Source organism: Eleutherodactylus coqui, chromosome 1 (genome assembly GCF_035609145.1).
Source record: "Eleutherodactylus coqui strain aEleCoq1 chromosome 1, aEleCoq1.hap1, whole genome shotgun sequence".
In the NCBI taxonomy this organism is placed as follows: Eukaryota; Metazoa; Chordata; class Amphibia; order Anura; family Eleutherodactylidae; genus Eleutherodactylus; species Eleutherodactylus coqui.
The window spans coordinates 278,017,899-278,035,442 of NC_089837.1; the positions used below are offsets into that span (position 1 = coordinate 278,017,899).

The 17,544-nt window shown below is 46.8% G+C and overlaps 1 protein-coding gene across 3 annotated transcripts in view; it reads left to right on the forward strand.

Annotated features, from left to right (window-relative positions):
- Window positions 1–17,544, forward strand: part of SYNRG (synergin gamma) — a 242,020-nt gene that overhangs the window by 18,851 nt on the left and 205,625 nt on the right. Inside the window, exon 1 of one of the 3 annotated variants that reach the window (XM_066609202.1) lies at window positions 10,301–10,388. The exons of the other annotated variants lie outside the window; for them this stretch is intronic. The gene's annotated coding sequence lies outside the window, so the exon portion shown is untranslated. Of the gene's footprint in view, window positions 1–10,300; window positions 10,389–17,544 lie in introns of those variants that run through there. 3 annotated transcript variants of the gene reach the window in all.

Here is a 17,544-nt window from a genome sequence, read left to right on the forward strand (position 1 = left end):
GTGGTTTTAAGCTCACGGTGTATGGAATATTACTGTAACTTCTAACAATGCTTCCTTGTTTAAAACTCTCTGTATCCTACACTGAACGTTATGGCCCATTTACATATAACGAATTGCTCAAATTTGAGCAATAATTGTGTAAATGCGAAAAATCACTAACTATTCGTTCGCTTTGGCTTCTTGTTACATGTAAAAACCGTAAAAACATGCTGGCTCTATTGAGTAAAGCCCCAGGGTCAGGGAGTATAACAGCTTCCTGCTAGCTAAGAGTCTATAGCTGTTATGGGGGGCTGTGGTTGTGCGGTCCACAGCCGGGCAATTGCCTTTATCCAATGGACAATGGCAATCACATAAAAGTTTGTTTCTTTTAAAAGTTAAAGTTTTACTCCCCCTCATGGGTCCAATCCGTAAGAGGAAATGAAAATATTCACCTCTGGCATTGATGATGTCCTGCGACTATCTGGTTCTGCAAGGACCTGCCGCCGACTTCAGCGCATGCACACTACTAGCAGGATGTTGGACAGATACGCAGAAGCCGGAAAAGCCTGGGAAATCCCTGCTCCCGACTAGCTGAAAGCAAGGAGGTGACACCAGGGAGCCACGGTATGTCCATTGGATAACAGCGATCATGTAAAAGTGAAAAAAAGATCCAATTTGTGAGAATAGATGAAATTACTTACCTTAATTACCCCAGATTTGTCCCCCGGTGGGATCTTTATCCACGGACCTTTCACTGGCTTCTGCGCATGTGCCCGTTGGCAAAATGGAGGACACATGCGCAGACGCTGAGGATTGCCTGGGTAATTTAAAATCTCCCTGCTACTGGCAACTAAAGGGGGCCGAGAGCCTGGAGCAGTGACTGAGGGCCATGGTGATCAGTCTCCGGTCACTTGTTCACCGTTAACCAGTGGATAATGGCGATCATGTAGAGGTTAAAAAAAAAAAAAAGTTAAAGCTTCATCTGCCCTCACCGTTGCGATCGGTGAGGGGAGAGGAAACTTCTCCCAGAGGCCTCCGCCTTTGTCCCCCAACATAATTATCCGCCACAGACCTTCCCCGGCTTCTGCGCATGCGTCTGCTGGCAAAATGGCGGATGCATGAGCAGAAGCCGTGGCAGGTCCAGGAAATTTAAAATCTCCTTGCTCCTGGCTACCAAAGGTAGCAGAGAGCCTGGAGCAGTGACTGGTGGTCTCGTGAATTACGGATTCCAGTAATACGCAGATTAATCAAATGCATTGGATTACACAACTGTGCTCACAGGTCAGAATTACGTAATTCCACCAAAATGGAACGCAGCATGTTCTATTTTACTGCAGATATCCATGACCTAAAGCCCATTTTGCTCTATGGTCATGAATATACCCGCAGCTCATACGCAATTACATTGCATATGGGCTGTGGGTACCCGTATCATTGCTAAGCAACAGCGTGGAAAACTTAAATAAACAAACAAAGGAGTACTGCGCATGAACACCTGTGTGAGTACGCAGTTATGCGTAATACATATACGTGGCCGTACGCAGGGCTACGGCCGGGTTCACAGCTGTGAACGGGAACGCTCACCTTTCTGCAGTTCCAGGAGCAGCTTGTCAAGCTTATAAAGCCTCATAGAGCATTACTTTTTACACCCTCTGCCACTAAAGTCAAAAAATATACCCCCAAAAAGTGTTGGGTTTGCAGCAAGCATGGCAGGAGGAGGGATACCTGGTTTTATTGACCAATGTGCCCATCCAACCAGACCTCTGTAATTATCCGTTTTGAGACATACCACACAGTTTTACATTATTTTTATCTAAGATTTATGGAATGCCAAAAAAGGGGTGGGGATAGGGGAAGAGATTCCTTTTAGGAAGTTAATTTTTTCCTGCCCAAGTGTGCAATTGAGCCTGGGATTTATTTAGTTGTGCCGTGAAAGCCAATGGGTGTTCCCTCCATTATAGGCTGTAGGGGTGCGCTACAGAGGATGGCCTGTAGAAGGCAACAGACAGTCAGGCTAGTGCCTGAGGCAAAAGGAAAAACACCCACAGGTGTGGTCAGCAAGATAAAAAAAGGTGTGTTCCTGCTGCAAGGAGAGTGTGTGGCTGAGAGAGCCAGAGAGAGACAGCTCAGTGGAGCTGGGAGGGCTGCTAGCCCAGGGTCTGGTGCAGACCAAGAAGGCCAGAGGTTGACAGGGTGATTTCCCCCCCCCCCCCCCCCCTAACCTCAACACCGTGTGTGTGTGTGTGTGTGTGTGTGTGTGTGTGTGTGTGTGTGTGTGTGTGTGTGTGTGTGTGTGTGTGTGTGTGTGTGTGTGTGTGTGTGTGTGTGTGTGTGTGTGTGTGTGTGTGTGTGTGTGTGTGTGTGTGTGTGTGTGTGTGTGTGTGTGTGTGTGTGTGTGTGTGTGTGTGTGTGTGTCAGACTGAAGCTGAAAAGGAACTCCTGTTGTATGCAGAAGAGATTCACTGAGACAGAGGGGTTAATAATATACCGTCTTATAATTCACTGAAAAACAACACAAATTTTTAAAATATGCTAAAAATTAACTTTTAATAAAGATATTTAAGAGTGGAACCCACTATTAAACACACAAAAACATAAAAAGAATGTAGTGTCGTGAAAGACCTAAATGATTATAACAGGTATAGACGACAACTTTTGACCACAACCAGTTTATTGGGTACAGTATATTTTCAAATAGATAGATTATAGGGAATTTCTCTGATATTAATATCACTCCAGGAATAGTTGGAAAGGATCTTAGTGAAATGATCCCTATAGAGGTTTTGCTATTCCCCAGAGAATAATCAGTGCTCCACTATGCTATAATTACAGCTCTGGAGCTCATTTATCCCACTTCAGATTAGCCAAATCACGTTTATTTTTTGAAAAACTGAGATTCAGTGCTACAGATTGTGGTCTTAAAACCAAGAAAATTTCTGGAGTATCTACGTCCTATTATTACAGGGACTTGCGGTACTCCGTTAATTAGAAGGTTAGTCTGTCTAGATACAGTAATTACTGTTAATTCACGGACCACGAATACATTAGGCTGTGTGTTTTATCATGAACTCAAATACAAAGATATTCCAAGTACCATATTACTGGTGCCTGGCTGGAGTGATGCTAAACTCCTGAATTGACCTAATCGACGCGTTTCCTCAACTGCATAAAGTTTGTAGTTGATTCATCAGGATTTATTTGACATAGATTAGTATGTTCCTTTAGTGATCGGGAACATACACTTGCAACTCCTATTGTCATACCAAAAATACTTGATAGTTTAGTAATGTGTACAGTAAGAGATCAAGTATGAGCTGTATATATTTAATGGTTGTGGGTAACTCTAATATTATGCACCTCAATTATTTTTTGTGTATAAATATGGTCTGTATACAGCATGCGGGCAAAGGTATCCCTTTAAGGAGAACCTTGGGCAGGGTATCTAATGTTGCTGAGACATCCGTGTTCCAAACCTCTGATACTTATCGGTTGGAATTTCACCTATTATGACTTCAGCAAATAACGTAGTTGGAACAAAGTCTACCTTAACTCTACTGCCTCTTTAAATTGTCAACTCAAACATATGGGGTAATTGAAATTATTCCCCAATTTTTCTGTAATCACAGACCAAAGAGCTGGCGTAACTGTTTTAGGGTCATAGATGGTCGACCTCAACTACCATGTAGTCACATACAAACAACCACCCAGATGGTGGCTTAACCTGCTTAAGGTAGTGGGTGTTTAACTGGATATTATTAAGTGATCACACACGCAGCATGCATACACAACTGTCGGGATCAGAGTCCCACAACCATCTGACAGACTCTGTTGTATGCAGAGAGAGAGAGAGACGCTGTGGACTCAGGGAGCTACGTGGTTCCAGCAGGACCCTTGGGGGACACCTGCCCTCAGACTGGGGTCCGGAGATACTAAGGACTTAAAGGGGTTGTCCCGCGCCGTAACGTTTTTTGTTTTTTTTCAATAGGCCCCCCGTTCGGCGCGAGACAAACCCAATGCATGTGTTAAAAAAAACAACCTTTTAGTACTTACCTGAATCCCCGCGCTGCGGTGACTTCTTCCTTACCTTAGCAAGATGGCCGCCGGGATCTTCACCCACGATGCACCGCGGGTCTTCTCCCATGGTGCACCGTGGGCTCTGTGCGGTCCATTGCCGATTCCAGCCTCCTGATTGGCTGGAATCGGCACACGTGACGGGGCGGAGCTACGAGGACCAGCTCTCTGGCACGAGCGGCCCCATTCACCAGGGAGAAGACCGGACTGCGCAAGCGCGTCTAATCGGGCGATTAGACGCTGAAATTAGACGGCACCATGGAGACGAGGACGCTAGCAACGGAACAGGTAAGTGAATAACTTCTGTATGGCTCATAATTAATGCACGATGTACATTACAAAGTGCATTAATATGGCCATACAAAAGTGTATAACCCCACTTTCTTTCGCGGGACAACCCCTTTAAGGACCAGCTGTGCTCTGGACAACCACAGGTCTGTGAAAACCAATGGACTTATTGCTGTTTCCTTCAACCCTGTGGAGGATTATATTGAAGGGACTTTGAAAGGACTGTGAGGGGACTTTAAGAAGGACTTTGTGTTGCAAAAGTTATTATTCTGGAGACCCAGTTGTTTATGTTTCTGATAAAGCTTATGTGTAAATAAATGAGAAAAGGAAAGAAGTAACAGAAGTACATTGGCGTGCTATTTAACCCCCGTGTTGTCACAAGGCCTAACCATGTGTCTTATAAGTAGATTGGGAGTACTACTGAACACAGAAGAACTAGTGCTATAAAATTTGGCGTGCATCTCCCCAGTTTTCCCTGCTTGAAACAAGGAAAAATGTCATGAAATTAACACAGTTGTGAAAAAAATAAAATTTAATTTTTCACCTGTTTGTGAAACCATTTTTTTTTTTTTTTAATGATACAATTGCCCAAAAATGAAAATCATATATTTTTTTTTGCTTTGCTTGGATTCATTCAAAAACTGTGGGGTCAAAATATGCAGTACACCGCTATATAAGTTCATTAAAAGGTCCAGTTTCCAAAAGGGTCATTTTGGGGGTTTCTCTGTCGTCTTGGCAGCTCAAGGGCCTTGCAAGTGTACTATGGGGCCTAAAACACCTTCAAGCAAAGTTACTGTTCTGTAAGCCACCGGCTGCTCCTTTCGGTTTGGGTCCTGTTGTGCATATGGACATAAGATTAGGGCCACAATGGGTAAGTTTCTGAGCACAGGACAAACAGGGGTATCCATTTTGGGGTGCAAATCAACATTTTCATGTGCACTATAGGAACAAAAATTTTAAATAAATATGTACATCTCCTGAATGGTTAAGAAAAAAACTAAAGTTTTTTTCAATATGCTTCCAGATAAACTAAACAGATGAAAATATATATCTTATCAAAAAATTGTGTAGTATGTTTGCATGTATTGGCCATATTGCAGATGAAAATGTTAAGTGACAATTTTTTTCAAAATGTTCACAATTTTGACACTTTTAATAAATATTGTGGGGGGTCACAAGGGGACCCATCAGCTGATGCTGTCTGCTTCCAAATTAGTTTTAGATGTGAGTACTCAGACGACGCAAATGGACAGCCACATACACCATGGGATTGTCATAAGCGAAGTGAAGGTTTATTCACAGAGTTACAGAAGTTATAGAAGAAGTTTGCTGACGTAATGATTTAATTACTGCGCATGCCCGGGGTCGCTGGACACCTGGAAATTTTTAATGAACAATACATCTTTCAAAGACGTCTCCTACATAAACAATATATCAACGCTCGGTGACAGTTGTATCAAAGCAGAACATGTCCTTGGATAAGATTCTCGGAACATGAATAGGGAAACAGGACAACATGTGAAAGGACAGATAAGACAAGTTTCAGGGTCACACAGTGGGAAGAAAATACAGATAAAGAGTAAGCTTGAACAGAGAAATTAAAGCACGTCTAATCGGGCGATTAGACGCTGAAGTTAGACGGAGCCATGGAGACGGGGACGCCAGCGCAGGGAAGGTAAGTGAATAACTTCTGTATGGCTCATATTTAATGCACGATGTATATTACAAAGTGCATTAATATGGCCATACAGAAGTGCTTAACCCCACTTGCTTTCGCGAGACAACCCCTTTAAATGTATTTTTCTTATTTATTCTAAGACAAGGGAAAATCTAGAATTAACCTCTCACAATATACACAAATTCTTTTGGTCTTTTTTTTTTTTTTTCTTATATTCTTTATTCAAGGTTTTTTGCTTTCATAACAAAGGAGAAACAGCAAAGACTGACCCCGTTTCAGCTGTGGGTCACATACCATATACATTGCACATATTTCTGTTAAACTGCGTATACATCGGTTACTGTGTTTGGATATTGAGAATGTCCACAGGAGTCCTTAGGTCTTTGTCAATTAAATACCGTAACGTGCGGCTAATATCTACAAGAATAACAATCAACACAGGATAGAGGGGTAGGATCAGTGGGGGATGGTAATGAAGGTAGCATCACTACCTTTTCTTCTCCTGGAAAATTCTCACGAACTCCGATCTCCGCCACTGTGTGTCCGGCACCCCTCAGTTTTGTCTCTTACGGTAGGAGCGCCCCGTGGGCAATTCTCCTCTTGGTCTTTTCCTCAACGTCTGGGGTACTCCATGCCATCGGATCGGGGTGAAGGGCCCTCCATTAGAATCGCACCTCTCCTGATAAGTGAGGGGAGAACCAGAGGAATTCCTCCTCAGGGCCCTGGGTGAGGAAGGGTCTCCTCCTATAATAGTAGATCAGCTACTTGTTGGGACTAAGTGACACGCTTCCACAACTCCCAGTCCTTTATAAATTTCTCATGGGCATTCCTTTTCCAGCTGGAGAGTTCCTCCAGGTTATATATCAGGTCTACCTTCTCCCTCCATTGAGCTACCGTGGGGGGTGTTTTTTGCAGCCACAGCGTCGGGATCAGTGCTTTCGCCGCGTCAATCATTAGGGCGATCAGTTTGTCCCTCAGCGGGTGGAAATGGGGTGCGGGTTTCCACAGAAGTATCATTTCCGGTGACAGCACAAAATTTGGCCTAATGCTTTTTATGGCGTTCTCCACTCCCTTCCAGAATGGAACTATAGCCGTGCAGTCCCACCAGATATGTCGGTACGATCCGACTTCAGCTTCGCAGCGCCAACATCTATCGTGTGTAGCTAATTTGTGTAAGAACAGCCACTGTGGGGTTCTGTACCATCGGGTGAGGGCTTTATAGTGACATTCTTGTAGAAGTACGCATGGTGAGAGGCCAAAGGCCACCTTCAAAATAAGTTTTGTGTCCTCTGCGGAAAGGGAGATGTTTAACTCCCTCTCCCACGGAGTAAGAAACGCCGGTTTGTAGCCTGTGTGGGGTAAATTAATTTTCTTTGTAACTTCGCTACTTGTTTGTTTTTGGGGGCACCTTCAGAGAAGAATTTTTCAAAGGGAGTGGAGGGTCTCGTAGACCTGAACTTCCTAACGAACTCTTCTATTGTTTTAATGATGTGTGCTCTCTGTAGAAAAGAAATGCGTAGGCCCACAACCAGTGTCTGACCTGCCTCCCTCAGATTCTGGCTGATCAACGTTTTGTAAGTCCCCTATTTTAGTGTTTGAGTCTATCCCATGTGCTTCTGATGCTAGGGTCTGTAGTAATACCCAACAGATTACACACGGTACTCAGTGGTGCTATTGGAGAGGGGTCGGGAGCAAGACTGTTCCTCAGGGCATCCCAGGCCTCACAGGGGGCCCTCAGCAAGGGGTTAAATCTTTTAGAGGTGTAGCGGTGTCTGGTTGGGCGCCATAGGTCCTCGACCATCGTGTCCCCCTGCGTACTTGCTAGTTTTTGGAGAAGAGGGTCCCTCTCTGGGTGAACCAGATCGAGCCAGTAAGAAAGCTGTATGGCTCTGTGTATATGTTGTGAACGTTAGGCATATCCATCCCCCCCCCCCCCCCCCCCTCCTCTCTCCTTTTAGATAATAGGCTAAGTGCAATTCGTGGTCTTTTATGTCTCCACACATATCTAGACGTTAGTGAGCTGAGGGCGTGAAAAAATGATTTGGGGATATGGATCGGAAGCATATGTAATTTGTATGTGATAACAGGGATTACGTAGGACTTGATATTCTTCCTTCCAAACCACGACAAATATGGCAAGTCGTATGCGTCAAGTAGTTTTTTGATATGTGGGATAAGGGGTTGAAAGTTGCTTGCGTATAGATTTTCTGCTTTCTTGGAGATTTTTACACCTAAGTACTCTATTGAACTCCCCTCCCAGATGAATGGCGACCCGGACCTCAGTATGTTGCTACTTTTAGGTGGGACAGAAACATTAAGTATCTTAGATTTTGCGTAATTTATTTTAAAATCTGAGATGGCGCCGAACGCGTCTAGTGTCGAAATTAGAATTGGGATTTCCACCCGTGGGTTGGAGATAATGAACATTATGTCGTCTGCCGTAAGCTTTTGCCGACCTGTCGACAGTCCCTCCAATTCTGGGTGACCTCTTATCTCCTGGAGCAACGGTTCCAGCGCTAATACGAAGAGGGTCGGGGAAAGCGGGGAACCCCTGCCGCGTCCCATTGCGTTGGCAAACACCTGTAATAAGGAGTCATTGATTCTCAGTCTAGCGTGTGGGTTGCTATATAGGGAGAATATCGCTGAGACCCAGGGGCTTGGAAAGTTGAAATTGAGTAACACCCTCTCTAGGTATAGCCAGTTGACCTGGTCGAAGGCTTTCTCCGCGTCTGTGCTTATCAATACAGTTGGGATTTTGTGTGTTTGTGCTAATTTTATTGCATGGAGAAGCCTGATTGAGTTATCCTTCCCCTCCCTGCCCTTGATGAACCCAGCTTGTTCCTTGTGTACCAGGTTGGGGATATGATCCTCCATCCTTTTGACAAGGAGTTTCGCCCAGATTTTCACATACACATTGATGAGTGATATTGGCCTATAATTTGCACAGTTTTCTGGGTCTTTATCGCCGTTTTGTATGAGGGTAATGTGGGCTTCTAAAGCTTGTTTGGGAAATACATCCCCCTGAAGGAGGGAGTTAAAGAGATCTTTCATTTGCGGAATGAGGATTGATTTGAACGTTTTATAATATGTGGCGGAGAAGCCGTCCGGGCCTGGGCTTTTACCTGATGGGGTAGATGTTATTAAGTCATCTATCTCTTGGTCCGTCGCAGGTAAGATTTAGAGCTTGTGCATCTGCTTCGGTCAGTCTGGGGAGATTTAGTGTCTCTAGGAAGGCATTAATTCTGCATATTTGTGAGTCTCTTTCTGTTAAAGTTGGGTGATCTCTTAGGTTATACAGCTTGGTATAGAAAGTTTGGAAGACCTGCGCTATCTCCTGGGATGTAGTCCTTACTTTACCCATGTGGTCCTTTATTGAGTTGATGTGATTTTCTAGTTTTGGCTTTCTTGAGGAATGCCGTTGTGTATTTGCTCCCCTTATTTCCCTGGATGTAAACCGTGTGCCTAAGGAAAAGGTGTCTCCTATTAAATCTAGATTTTATTAGCCGGTTCAATTCCCTTCTTTTTTTCTATTAAGTCATCTAAGCTCTTTTTAGCGAGAGATCGTTTGGATATCCTTTCTAATTTCGCTATTTGGGAAAGTAGTGTGTCTATGGCTTTGTTTTGCTGCTGCTTGTGTTTGGATCCCAAAGCAATAAGGGCTCCCCTCATGTACGCCTTATGTGCTTCCCACACTATAGGGGTCCTGAGGTCCTTATCACCATTCAACCGGAAGTATTCTGTCTTCTTCTCTGTCGAGAAGCGTGTCATTCATCCGCCAAATCCATTCCTTTGGGCCGTTGTTAGCTATTTTAATGTCTATATGAATGGGAGCGTGATCCGATATTGAGATCACATCAATCTCAGCTCGTGATATTTTTGGAAGGAGAGTTACTGAGGTAAAGAGGTAATCTATTCGTTGATAAGATGCGTGTGGTTGTGCGAAGTGCGTATAATCTTTAGTCGAGGGGTATAGCGTGCGCCAGACATCCACTACACTCAGGTCATTCAGTGCTTTAATAAATTTGCTGATGCGTCCCTGCGAGACCTGGGATTTGCCCCTTGATAAATCGAGGAGTGGGTTTAGGGTCACGTTCCAGTCACCTCCCAGTAGTATCTTTCCTTCGGCAAATTCCCTAAGGGTTATGATCTGTTTGTGTAACCATTCTACTTGGTGGGTATTAGGAGCGTACAGGTTTGCTATAGTTAATTTAACCCCGTTAATGTAACCCTTTTAGGAATAAGACTCGACCCTCCTGATCCGAGTATTCCGCAAGCTGGGTGAAGTACACCGACTTGTGGAAGAGGATTGATGCCCCTTTTGAGGCTGATGAGGGGTGGGAGTTGTGGAAGGATTGCGAGAACAGCTTCCCTGGTAAGAAGTGTCTGGCACCCTTAAAGTGGGTCTCTTGGAGGAGCAGTATTTTTGAATTGTGTTTCTTAACTATTTGGATACTCCATCTTTTGGTCTATTTTTAACACCTAAATGAAGTACAATATGTGGCAAAAAAACAATGTCAGAATTACTTGGATATGGAAAACCTTTACAGAGTTATTTAACTATGTTAAAGTGACACGTGTCAGATTTCCAAAATTTGGCCTGGTCATTAAGATGCAAACAGACTTTGTCACTAAGGGGTTAAACAACTGTTAGCTCATATAAAAGGACCGTTAGGCTGTGATGTCAGGCAACTTATTGGAAATATGTGTGAAGTCGCATAGGGGACTATCGCCTAAAACACATTTTGGGGAAAAAATGCAGTTGCTTGCACATAATAGCCAATTAGATTACTGCCTTCATTTTGCAGTGTGCCAAGCTCCCAAAGTACATGCCAAACCTATCCAGCAAAGTGCTAACGACCACTTGTCCATGAGTGTTACATGCTCCACAGCTGATCACATGATGGTGACGTCATCTCATTTCCTATTGCAGGTCTTAAAGCATAAAACATGTAGAGCCTGACAGCAGCCATATGTTGACAGGACCTGTGATGTCACCATCATGTGATTAGTCATTGGCATTTAGCTCCGCCCAGTGTTCACGTGATGGTGACGTCCTCACAAATCCTAAACCAGCAGATGCTGATTAACAATGTATGTAGCAGAGCCATGTGTGCTGTGTGTGCACCCCGCATGTAGTGGAGCCGTGCACGCCCCGCGTGACGCACATATAGCGGAGCCATGTGTGTGTGACACACTCATGTAAGCAATGGCAGTGACATCATAGGTCATAGAATAGTAGACTTGCTTCTAGTCTTTCCTTGTGCAAATAAGAATAGGGCTGATCCCTCTGCACTGTGACAGCCCTTCAGATATTTGTAGACAGCTATTAAGTCTTCTTTCAGCCTTGTTTTGTGCAAGCTAAACATTCCCAGATCCTTAAATCGTTCCTCATAGGACATGCTTTGCAGACCACTTACCATCTTGGTAACTCTTCTCTGAACTTGCTCCAGTTTGTCTATTTTCTTTTTTTTAAGTGTGGTGCCCAGAACTGTGTTTTCCTTTTTGACTGCTGCATCACATTGTTGACTCATGTTCAGTCTATTGTCTATTAGTGTTCAAGTTTTTTTCACATGTGCTGTTGCTTAGCGGAATTCCTCCAATTCTGTATGTGCTTTTTTTCATTTTTCTTACCTAGATATAGGACTGTTCAAGGTTTTCTAGATCTTTTCGAATTCTCTCTCTCTCTTTCCTAGTGTTGGCTATCCTTCCTAGCTTTGCATCGTCGGCAAATTTGATCAGTTACCCATCAATTCCCTCCTCCAGATCATTTATAAAAATGCTGAACAGCACTGGGCCTAGGACAGAGCCTTGTGGTACCCCACTTGATACATTCTTCCACTTGGATGTGCAGCCATTTATGACCACTCTTTGAGTACAATCACTCAGCCAGTTGTGAATCCACCTGACAGTTGCCTTGTCAATCCCATATTTGGTCATTTTTTCAATTAGTATAGTATGAGATACTTAGTCAAATGCTTTACCAAAGTCAAGATATACTATATTGCATTTCCCTGATCAACCCTGTCGGTGATTATGTCATTGAAGAAAGTTAGATTCATCTGGCATGACTTTGTTACAAACCCATGCTGGCTCTGGTTAATTACTCCGTTTTTATCCAAGTACTTGCATACATGCTCTTCTCCTGTTCTTGAGGAGTTTTCAAAGATTATGCCAAGTGGTTCAGCAATTAGCTCTGCTGTTTCCTTTAGTATCCTAGGATGCAATTCATCTGGACCTTCAGAATTCACTTAAGTTAGCTATTTGTTCCCTCACCATTTCTCTGCTTATAGATAGCCTGCATTCTTTTATTCCCCCAATAGCACAGGAAAGATCAGTTTATGTTCCATCTGCTTTTTGAGAGAGAACGGATACAAAATAGGAATTTAAAAGTTTGGCCTTCTCAACATAATTTTTAATGAATTCACCATTTTCATCTTGTAAGCATTGAATAACATCTTTGACTTTTCTTTTGCTTTTGACATACCCCCAAAATATGTTTTTATTGCTTTATTGGCTTTAGTTTTTCTGACACTTGCGCTACAGTTTCTGCGAACCACGTTATATTCTTCTTTAGATAGTCCTCCCTCTTTCCATTTGCTGAACAACCTTTTTTTTTTTCTCTCTTTTTAACATGTGTGCAAGTTTTGTGTTCGTCCAGGTTGCTTCAAATGCTTGCTTTAAATGCTTCTAAGGACATTCCTGTCCTTAAGAACTCCAGCCATTGGATTCTTCCTATTCTCTTTCCGAGTTTATCAAAATATGGCTTTCTGCAATCCACCCTTGAGATCTGAGTTTTCTCAGGTCTTCCTACCCTTTTTATCCAAAATACAAGGATGGCATGATCATTGCCTCCTAAGGTCCCAGCCACTGATACTTCCTCAAACATTATCTCCCTGTTGGTAAGAATTAGGTCCAAGATAGCAGATTTTTTTTCTTCTACCTTTGGGAAGATAAAGTTGTCAGCAAGAATAGATAAGAATTTGTTAGAACCATTACTTTTACCTGAGAGAAGATTTCCAACAAATGTCTGTATAGTTAAAGGCGTTGTCCAACCACGCTGGGTGAATTTTTTATTTTTTTTAATAAAAATGATGCTTCCCTTTCACTAAGCAGCCTAACACACAGCATACAGGGGCTCAAAATGGGAGGCAGATCAGCTGGAATGTCTGTTTCTTACTTTGATATTGGAAGTTCAATGCATCTTTCAAAGATAGTGCTGTTGTGCTGCCTTCCCACAATGCCCTGCACTCTCCCCCCTCTGTGTGCACGCTCCCGATGGCAGTAAGACACGTACACATGAAAAAGCAAGGTTTCGTAGTCTCACAGCTCCCGTCCTGGTCCCGCCCACCTGTATTCAACTAATCTACAGTCTCTCCCCGCCCAGGCTCTGCCCCCTCTAATGGCCCATTTAGACACAACGATTATCACTCAAAAGATGTCTTTTGAGCGATAATCGTTGTCATTTACAGCGCAAGAGGATCACTCAAGAAGAGCGATCACCTTGCTCTCTGATCGGAGGATGCAGAAGACAATCGTGGTGTCCCCGCTTGTCTTCTGCATCCAGCTGTTCCACGCTCCGAGCGCCTGGCTGTTATACAATCGAGCACTCGGATCGGAAGATGCAAAGGACAAGCGGGGTGTCCCGGCTTGTCTTCTGCATCCAGCTGTTCCCTGCTTGGTGCGCCCAGCTGTTATACAGCTAAACGCTCCGAGTGGGGTATGGAGAACAGAGCTGGACCGCTCTGTTCTTCATACCCAGCCTGTCATCAGAGACCGGGATACAGCTGAAACAATAGTATCGGCTGTATCCCGCTGTGAGTCACTGATGAGGTTCATCGTGGTCTTTCAGCACGCTGTCCCCACCGTCAGTGCTGAGTATGCCGGCCATCCAGCCCCCGGGAGGCCGAACACAGGAGCAGCCCAGGACAACGCACAGCGGCGGTATCACTCGCCCACAAGACAGCAGATGGCTTCCTTAGCACTGGAGGGGTGAGTGCAGCCAATCGCGCACTTGGGCATCACCTGGCTGTCAAGCAGCCTAACTGTTGGCTACACCCACCAGTTTGGGTGGTGTCAAGGTACACTAGTACTGTCACAGCTCACCTCCTCTCTTCCCTGCACCTACAGGATTACACTGAGATAAGACACATATATAGATAACACAGGACCAACCATTTACAATAGTCACAGCTCACCTCTTCGCCTCCCTCCACAGGCAGGATTACACTAAGAGGTGAAAAGTTATGACAAGCCCCCACTCCGTGCGACAACTTATGACAGCTGCTCCTCCCCCACCCTGCCCCAAGTACATTGACAGGCCGCCCCCTCAGCCCCGCAAGTACATTGACAGTCCGCGCCCCCTGCCCCGCAAGTACATTGACAGTCCGCGCCCCCTGCCCCGCAAGTACATTGACAGTCCGCGCCCCCTGCCCCGCAAGTACATTGACAGTCCGCGCCCCCTGCCCCGCAAGTACATTGACAGTCCGCGCCCCCTGCCCCGCAAGTACATTGACAGTCCGCACCCCTACCCCGCAAGTACATTGACAGTCCGCACCCCTACCCCGCAAGTACATTGACAGTCCGCACCCCTACCCCGCAAGTACATTGACAGTCCGCACCCCTACCCCGCAAGTACATTGACAGTCCGCACCCCTACCCTGCAAGTACATTGACAGTCCGCACCCCTACCCCGCAAGTACATTGACAGTTCGCCCTCCAAGCCCCTGCAAGCACATTGACAGTCTGCCCGCCCTGCAAGCACATTGACAGTCTGCCCGCCCCGCAAGCACATTGACAGTCTGCCCGCCCCGCAAGCACATTGACAGTCTGCCCGCCCCGCAAGCACATTGACAGTCTGCCCGCCCCGCAAGCACATTGACAGTCTGCCCGCCCCGCAAGCACATTGACAGTCTGCCCGCCCCGCAAGCACATTGACAGTCTGCCCGCCCCGCAAGCACATTGACAGTCTGCCCGCCCCGCAAGCACATTGACAGTCTGCCCGCCCCGCAAGCACATTGACAGTCTGCCCGCCCCGCAAGCACATTGACAGTCTGCCCGCCCCGCAAGCACATTGACAGTCTGCCCGCCCCGCAAGCACATTGACAGTCTGCCCGCCCCGCAAGCACATTGACAGTCTGCCCGCCCCGCAAGCACATTGACAGTCTGCCCGCCCCGCAAGCACATTGACAGTCTGCCCGCCCCGCAAGCACATTGACAGTCTGCCCGCCCCGCAAGCACATTGACAGTCTGCCCGCCCCGCAAGCACATTGACAGTCTGCCCGCCCCGCAAGCACATTGACAGTCTGCCCGCCCCGCAAGCACATTGACAGTCTGCCCGCCCCGCAAGCACATTGACAGTCTGCCCGCCCCGCAAGCACATTGACAGTCTGCCCGCCCCGCAAGCACATTGACAGTCTGCCCGCCCCGCAAGCACATTGACAGTCTGCCCGCCCCGCAAGCACATTGACAGTCTGCCCGCCCCGCAAGCACATTGACAGTCTGCCCGCCCCGCAAGCACATTGACAGTCTGCCCGCCCCGCAAGCACATTGACAGTCTGCCCGCCCCGCAAGCACATTGACAGTCTGCCCGCCCCGCAAGCACATTGACAGTCTGCCCGCCCCGCAAGCACATTGACAGTCTGCCCGCCCCGCAAGCACATTGACAGTCTGCCCGCCCCGCAAGCACATTGACAGTCTGCCCGCCCCGCAAGCACATTGACAGTCTGCCCGCCCCGCAAGCACATTGACAGTCTGCCCGCCCCGCAAGCACATTGACAGTCTGCCCGCCCCGCAAGCACATTGACAGTCTGCCCGCCCCGCAAGCACATTGACAGTCTGCCCGCCCCGCAAGCACATTGACAGTCTGCCCGCCCCGCAAGCACATTGACAGTCTGCCCGCCCCGCAAGCACATTGACAGTCTGCCCGCCCCGCAAGCACATTGACAGTCTGCCCGCCCCGCAAGCACATTGACAGTCTGCCCGCCCCGCAAGCACATTGACAGTCTGCCCGCCCCGCAAGCACATTGACAGTCTGCCCGCCCCGCAAGCACATTGACAGTCTGCCCGCCCCGCAAGCACATTGACAGTCTGCCCGCCCCGCAAGCACATTGACAGTCTGCCCGCCCCGCAAGCACATTGACAGTCTGCCCGCCCCGCAAGCACATTGACAGTCTGCCCGCCCCGCAAGCACATTGACAGTCTGCCCGCCCCGCAAGCACATTGACAGTCTGCCCGCCCCGCAAGCACATTGACAGTCTGCCCGCCCCGCAAGCACATTGACAGTCTGCCCGCCCCGCAAGCACATTGACAGTCTGCCCGCCCCGCAAGCACATTGACAGTCTGCCCGCCCCGCAAGCACATTGACAGTCTGCCCGCCCCGCAAGCACATTGACAGTCTGCCCGCCCCGCAAGCACATTGACAGTCTGCCCGCCCCGCAAGCACATTGACAGTCTGCCCGCCCCGCAAGCACATTGACAGTCTGCCCGCCCCGCAAGCACATTGACAGTCTGCCCGCCCCGCAAGCACATTGACAGTCTGCCCGCCCCGCAAGCACATTGACAGTCCGCCACCTCCATGGTGTGGGGGAGAAGTCACCGGACACAGCCGTCGGCCGGCACATGTCTGCGCTGGTGAGCTGCGGTGGTGCGCCTGATGCAGTGGCGGATAAGCCACCGGAGAGCTGCTGGCCGCAGAATACCGCAGGGGGCCCATACAGTGCAGGGGGAATATTCACTCAATGCCGCTGGGAGGCCACAGCGGCGGGGGACAGTCAGTGACAGCTGGTGGCGACTGCGGTATAATTAATCCTAGGACCTTCCAGGACCTTCATCTTGCACCTATCGGAAGCTAGGGGTGTGACAGGAGCGTTCCTCCATGGAAGCTATGTTAAACCCTAGCTTCCGGTGGCGTCAAGACACACTTATACTGTAAATGCCTACAACGTTGTTTTTGTTCTCTACTTGTATTCTTACTCAAACAGTTTCTACAGAACTACCATACTCTGAAGTTTGAATCTCTGTGGAAATAAATGTTTTCCTAACCTATAATGCAACACCTCCTCCCCCCCCCCCCCCCCCTTTTTTTTTTCTTAGGTCTGTTTCTTATAAATAAATTGTATCCTTTAAGAATTGTATCCTTCAAGGTCCTAAACCAGCAGGTCCTAAAACAGCAGCTTTATGCCTACAACTCCAATCCCTTTCACTATATTATATCAGTCAGTGGTGCATTGCGCCACCAAAAACACTGGTACTATTTCCTAATAATTACTAGTAGGACTCCCTGTTCAGACAGCTGCAAAAATGCAATTAATGACACAACACAAAATTCTTTTTTCTGGGGTTGGTACGATTTCAACGATACCAAAAACATACCGTATATACTCGAGTATTAGCCGACCCGAGTATAAGCCGAGACAATAAGTTTCACCACAAAAAACTGGTAAAACTTATTGACTCGAGTATATACTAGGTAAAAATAAACCCTCCATACTCTCCTCCCAGCCGGCGTCTGTGTCTCTGCGACAAGCTGC